Source organism: Manis javanica, chromosome 3, assembly GCF_040802235.1.
Source record: "Manis javanica isolate MJ-LG chromosome 3, MJ_LKY, whole genome shotgun sequence".
NCBI classification, from domain to species: Eukaryota; Metazoa; Chordata; class Mammalia; order Pholidota; family Manidae; genus Manis; species Manis javanica.
The window spans coordinates 100,979,342-100,986,985 of NC_133158.1; the positions used below are offsets into that span (position 1 = coordinate 100,979,342).

The window sequence follows — 7,644 nt, forward strand, 5'->3', positions numbered from 1 at the left end:
GCACAGGCAGCAGAGACCAGCACACAGTTCGGAAAGCACGAAGGGGCACCATTCTCATGGCAGAACACACACCACTTACTTGCAACCCCTGCCAATGCCCTAGGTGATCCTGAGGGCCGCCTGGCACACAGCAGTTAAGGGGATTAACCCAGAGGCTGCTCCCTATGTGCGGTTGACCTTCACAGGCAGTGGAGATGGGCAAGGTGACCAGCAAGCAGGAAGGGAGTTTTTTCTCCCAGCTGACACATATGCCACTTGCCGATGATGACTTCCACAATCATGAAATAGCAGAAGAACCTTGTTCAGTCCAAAATCCCTGAAACACCAGAGAGAGGGCCTGGTGAAACTGAAAAGAATTCAAAATAAAAGACATAAGCATGCTGATGGAGCTACAGAGAAACATGCAAGAGCTAAGGGAAGAATTCCAGAGGGAGATCAGAAATGCAACAAACAATGAAATGATTTAAGAGCAGACTGGATGAGGTAGAAGAGACTGTAAATGAAATAGAAATCAGAGAACAGGAATACAGAGAAGCTGAGGCAGAGAGAGATAAAAAGATCTGTAGGAATGAAAGAATATTAAGAGAACTGTTTATGGAATGCAAAACTGTTTATGGACAAATGCAAATGTAAAAATATTTGCATTATAAAGGTACTAGTAAAAGAGAGAGAGAAAGGGATAGAAAGTGTCTTTGAAGAAATAATTGCTGTAAACTTCCCCAAGCTGGGGAAGGAAATAGTCTCTCAGACCATGGAAGGCCACAGATCTCCCAACACAAGGGACCAAAGAAGGACAACACCAAGATGTACAATAATTAAAATTGCAAAGATCACAGACAAGGACAGAATAATTAAAAGCAGCCAGAGAGAGAAAAAAGGTGACCTACAAAGGAAAACCTAACAGGCTATCATTTGACTTCTTAGCAGAAACCTTACAGGCCAGAAGGGAATAGCATGATATAATCAATGCAATGAACAGAAGGGCCTCAAACCAAGAATATTGTATCCAGAAATATTATCATTTAAATTTGAAGCAGGGACTAAACAATTCCCAGATAAGCAAAAGTTGAGGGAATTTACCTCCCACAAACCACCTCTACAGTGTACTTTAAAGGGACTGGTCTATATGGAAGTGCCCCTAAAGCTAAATAGATCTCACCAGAGAAAATAAAACCACAGCAAAGAAAGTAGACCAACCAAATGCAAAATAAAATCAGCTAGCCACAAAATCAGTCAAGGGAAACAAAAAGAGTACAGAATAAAACACCTAACATATAAGAGTGGAGGAGGAGAAAAAAGAAGGGAGAGAAGTGAAGAATCATTAGACTGTGTTTATAATAGCATAATAAGTGAGTTAAGTTAGAAGATTAAATATTAAAGAAGCTATCCTTGAATGTTTGGTAACCACAAATCCAAAACCTGCATTGACAATGAGTACATATCTGTCAATAATCACCCTAAATGTAAATGGACTGAAGGCACCAATCAAAAGATACAGAATAATATAATGGATAAAAAAGCAAGATCCATCTTGCCTGCAAGAGACTCACCTCAAACCCAAAGACATGCACAGACTAAAAGAGAAGGGATGGAAAAAGATATTACATGCAAATGATAGGGAGAAAAAAGCAGGTGTTGTTGCAGTACTTGATTCAGACAAAATAGACTTCAAAACAAAGAAAGTAACAAGAGACAAAGAACGACATTACATAATGATAAAGGGGTCAGTACAACAAGAGGTTATAACCATTATAAATATCTATGCACACAATACAGGATCACCTACATATGTGAAACAAATACGAACAGAATTAAAGGAGGAAATAGAATGAAATGCATTCATTTTAGGAGACTTCAAAACACCACTCACTCCAAAGGACAGATCCACCAGACAGAAAATAAGTAAGGACACAAAGGCACTGAACAACACAGCAGAACAGATGGACCTAATAGACATCTACAGAACTCTACATCCAAAAGCAGCAGGATACACATTCTTCTCAAGTGCACATGGAACATTTTCCAGAATAGACCACATACTATGCAACAAAAAGAACCTCAGTAAATTCAAAGATTGAAAATCTACCAACCCACAACATACATTACAAAAGTATAAAACTAGAAATAAATTGTACAAAGAAACAAAAAGGCTCACAAACACATAGAGGTTTAACAACATGCTCCTAAATAATCAATGGAACAATGACCAAATTAAAACAGAGATCAAGCAATATATGGAGACAAATTAAAACAACAGCACAAAGCCCCACCTTCTGTGGGACATAACAAAGGCAGTCCTAAGAGGAAAGTAAATCGCAATTCAGACCTGTTTCAAGAAGGAAGAACAATCCCAGATGAATAATCTAAATTCACAATTATTGAAACTATAAAAAGAAGAACAAATTAGGCCCAGAGTAAGAAGAAGGAGGGACATAATAAGTATCAGAGAAGAAATAAATAAAATTTCAGAAGAATAAAACAATAGAAAAAAAACAATGAAACCAAGAGCTGGTTCTTTGAGAAAAAAAGCAAAATAGATAAACCCCTAACCAGATTTATTAAGAGAAAAAAAGAATCTACACACATAAACAGAATCAGAAATGAGAAAAGAAAAATCATAACAGAAACCACAGAAATACAAAGAATTATTAGAGAATATTATGAAAAATTATATGCTAACAAGCTGGATAACCTATAAGAAATAGAAAACTTTCTAGAAAAATACAACCATCCAAGACTGACCCAGAAAGAAACAGAAAATCTAAACAGATCAATTACCAGCAATGAAATTGAATCAGTAATCAAAAAACTACCCAAGGACAAAACTCCTGGACCAAATGGATTTTATCAGACATTTAGAGAAGACATAATACCCAATCTCCTTAAAGTTTTCCAAAAAATAGAAGAGGAGGGAATACTTCCCAACTCATTCTATGAAGCCAGCATCACTCTAATATCAAAATCAGGCAAAGACACCACAAAAAGAGAAAACTACAGACCAATAACCCTGATGAACATAGATGCAAAAATACTCAACAAAATATTAGCAAACTGAATTCAAAAACACATCAAGAGGATCATACAACATGATCCATTGGGATTCATCTCAGGGATGCAAGGATGGTACAACATTCGAAAATCCATCGACATCATCCACCAGAGCAACAAAAAGAAGGACAAAAACCACATAATCATCTCCATAGATACTGAAAAACATTCAACAAAATTCAACAACCATTCATGATAAAAACTCTTAACAAAATGGGTATAGAGGGGAGTACCTTAACATAATAAAGGCCATATATGACAAACCCACAGCCAACATCATATTTAACAGTGAGAAACTGAAAGATTTTCCCCTAAGATCTGGAACAAGACAAGGATGCCCACTCTCCCACTTTTATTCACCATAGTACTGGAGGTCCTAGGCACTGCAATCAGACAACAAAAAGAAAAAAAAAAGCATCCAGGTTGACAAAGAAAGAGCCAAACTGTCCTTGTTTGCAGAAGACATGACATTGTACATAAAAAAAACATAAAGAATCCACTCTAAAACTACTAGAAGTAATATCTAAATTTAGCAAAGTTGCAGGATACAAAAGTAATACACAGAAATCTGTTGCAATCCTATACACTAATGATGAACTGGCAGAAAGAATAATTAGAAAAACAATTCCATTCACAATTGCATCAAAAAGAATAAAATGCCTAGGAATAAACTTAACTAAGGAAGTGAAAAACCTATACCCTGAAAACTACAAGACAAGAAAATTAAAGAGGACACTAATAAATGGGAATTCATCCCATGCTCTTGGATAGGAAGAATTAATATTGTCAAAATGGCCATCCTGCCTAAAGCCATCTACAGATTCAATGCAATCCCTATCAAAATACCAACAGCATTCTTAAATGAACTGGAACAAATAGTTCTAAAATTCATATGGAACCACAAAAGACCCCAAATAGTCAAAGAAATCCTGAGAAGGAAGAATAAAGCATGGGGGATCTCGCCTCCCAACTTCAAGCTCTACTACAAAGCCATAGTAATCAAGACAATTTGATACCAGCACAGGAACAGACCCATACACCAGTGGAACAGAATACAGTCCAGATATTAACCCAACTATATATGGTCAATTAATATACAATAAAGGAGCCATGGATATACAATGGGAAATGACAGCCTCTTCAACAGCTGGTGTTGGCAAAACTGGACAGCTACATGTAAGACAATGAACTGGATTAATTCCTAACTCCATGCACAAAAGTAAACTCGAAATGGATCAAAGACCTGAATGTAAGTCATGAAACCATAAAACTCTTAGAAGAAAACATAAGCAAAACTCTCTTGGACATAAACATGAGCAACATCTTCATGAACATATCTCCTCAGGCAAGGGAAACAAAAGCAAACTAAAAAGCTTCTGTACAGCAAAAGACACCATCAGCAAAACAAAAAGGCATCCTACAGTATGGGAGAATATATTCATAAATTACATATCTGATATGGGACTAACATCCAAAATATATAAAGAGCTCACCCACCTCAATAAACAAAAAGCAAATAATCCAATTAAAAAATAGGCAGAGGATCTGAACAGACACTTCTCCCAAGAAGAAATTCAGATGGCCAACAGGCACATGAAAAGATGCTCCACATCATTAATCATCAGAGAAATGCAAATTAAAACCACAATGAGATATCATCTTACACCAGTGAGGATGACTAACATAAAAAAGACAAGCAACAACAAATGCTGGTGAGGATGTGGAGAAAGGGGAACCCCCCTACACTGCTGGTGGGAATTAGTTCAACTATTGTGGAAAGCAATATGGAGGTTCCTCAAAAAACTGAAAATAGAAATACCATTTGCCCCAGGAATTCCACTCCTGGGAATTTACCCAAAGAAAACAAGATCCCTGATTGAAAAAGACATATGCACCCCTATGTTTATTGCAGCACTATTTACAATATCTGAGATATGGAAACAATCTAAGTGTCCATCAGTAGATGAATGGATAAAGAAGATGTGGTACATATAAACAATGGAATATTATTCAGCCATAAGAAGACAAATCCTACCATTTGCAACAACATGGATGGAGCTAGAGGGTACTGTATTCAGTGAAATAAGCCAGGTGGAGAAAGACAAGTACCAAACGATTTCACTCATCTGTGGAGTATAAGAACAAAGAAAAAACTGAAGGAACAAAACAGCAGCAGACTCACAGAACCCAAAAATGGACTAACAGTTACCAAAGGGAAAGGGACTGGGAAGGGTGGGTGGGAAAGCACAGATAAGGGGGAAAAGCGGCATTACAATTAGTACACAAAATCTGGTGCGGTGGCACAGGGAAGGCAGTATAGCACAGAGAAGACAAGTAGTGACTCTATAGCACCTTACTACATTGATGGACAGTGACTGTAATGGGGTATGTGGTAGGGACTTGATAATGGGGGGAATCTAGTAACCACAATATTGCTCATGTAATTGTATATTAATGATGCCAAAATTAAAAAGTTAAAAAATTAAAAACATCACCAAGGAGATAATATTTGGAATCTTGAAGCATATATAAGAAACCAACAGTAAAAAATAATGGTGGTAGATTGAGCATTCTGGCAAAAACACAAATGAATAAAAGACACATAAAATAATCTAATATGATCAGGAAATTACAAAAAGTCCAAATCATTAAAGGAAAGGATGTCTGAGTATACATAAAGAGAAGGTTAGGCAAAAAAAAAAAAAAAAAAAAAAGTAACCAATAAAGTACCAATGAACCAATAAAGACTGGTCCCAAATCATGGCCAATTTCACATGCTTAGGAAGCCATATAGTGTTCATCCTATTATGAAGACAGAACTAACAAGGGGATTTAAGCAAAGAGTAACATGATCAGTTTTGCTGACTTATTTTAGAAACATAACTCAAATAGCAATAAAGAGTATGGATCGGAGACAGAAAAAAAAAGGAATATGTGCACTCATTATAGAAGAATTTTCCTTAAACCCAAATGGATATAAAGAAAGGGTGACAGACTCAACACATGAATTTGACAATTTGCTTGATTGCAATATTCTGTGGAGGCCAATAAAGGAGGGTTTGAAACTAGATTTCCAAGGTTTGTATCTAGTTCTACCATTGTAGGACCATGGGAACATTAATTCCTTTATGCTTCAGTTGTCTATCAGTTAAGTAGTGTCTCCTGAGTAAGACTGAACTTGATATTTTATGTAAAGTGCCCAGCACCATTCTGGCCACAGTGATTCACTAACTGTTAAGTATAATTACTGGCTATGGTAAGAGGAGAGAGAGGAACAGAGAGATAAATCAAGGGCCATTCCTAGGTTGCATACAGATAATGTAGAAAGAGAAAAGTTTTGAAAAAAATTTAATTGTGTCTCTCTCACAGACACACACACACACACACACACATGCACACACGACATACACACACACACACACACACACACACACACACACACCAGAATTTTCTCTGACCTTTTCTCAATCCTAGTGTTATGCGTTTAACACCATGCCAGGGAGCTGTCTGCTGGGTATCTTCCACTTTGCTTTCAAATCCACTCTCCACCTGCTCCAGGGCCCAGGAGATTGACTGGATTGCATTAATTGATGGGCTGCATTTACAGGCTCTCCTCCCACTGGCTTCTTGTTGGATTTAGCCAATAAAGAGCACCTAGAAAAGATCAGAGAGTGGAGAGGGGTCAGGGTACTTACTATCTCTTTTCTTAGGGATTGTCACAGGCTATCTGCACCCACCAAAGACCTGTAGCTTTCACCCGGGCATCCTGCTTTTTGTAGCCTAAGTCCTGCACTGTCCCTCCAGTTTCTTCACACCTTAATAAACAGTCCCTCTGTTAAAGTCTTCTGAAATTGTCCAGTTAGAGGATGCCACCTCTACATCTTCTAAGACCCTGACTTAAATGCTGAGACTTGACGTGTGCTGGAATCAAAACCCCTGTGGAAAATGGAAGTGACAGAAACACACTTGTATATATTGTGGGGGAGGAAAAGGATAGATCTAGAAATCTTAGAGCTGATCCTTCCCCAGGCCTAGCCTGGAAATCGAGAGAACACACCTCAAAACATAGTGGAACAATTCACAACTCAGTGGAGACCAGCTCAGAATACTGACAGACCAAATAGGCCAGTCTACCCTGCAGAAGACACACAGACTGGCACCAAAAACCAGGTGAGGTTGGCTGGACATCTGTGTAACAAAGTCCAGGTGCCCCTCCCCCAATGCCTTAAGCATATAAAAGCTTCCTTCCACACCCAAATGCCTTCTTGGGAAGGAGGAAAGAGAGAGGCAATTTCCTTCAGATTACGAGGAAAAATTGAGAGACTGAGAAAGTACCAGAAAAAATAAGACTAATATTCAGAACAGATTGACATATGTTTAAAAGGCAGGAGGTCATGACATCTACCCTCAAACCTGATAACAAAATGAGATACTACAGAGCCTCCTGCTTTCTCCAGGGAACAGACGAGTGTCCCAAAGCCACTCAGTGCAGAGCTGTTTCCAAAAGTCCAAGTGCTGTGGCTCCTGCTCGTTCTCCCGAGTGTCAAGGGGAACAGTCCCCTGTGGACGAGACAATGCTCCAAGGTTGGTGGTCCT

At 38.1% G+C, this 7,644-nt stretch overlaps 1 long non-coding RNA gene across 1 annotated transcript in view; it reads right to left on the minus strand.

The window, feature by feature from the left end:
* LOC140848185 (uncharacterized) overlaps window positions 1–6,698 on the minus strand; it is a 31,520-nt gene extending 24,822 nt beyond the window's left edge. Inside the window, exon 1 of the long non-coding RNA XR_012128737.1 lies at window positions 6,507–6,698. This is a non-coding gene — a long non-coding RNA (uncharacterized lncRNA). The remainder of the gene's footprint in view (window positions 1–6,506) is intronic.
* Window positions 6,699–7,644: the final 946 nt, after the last annotated feature.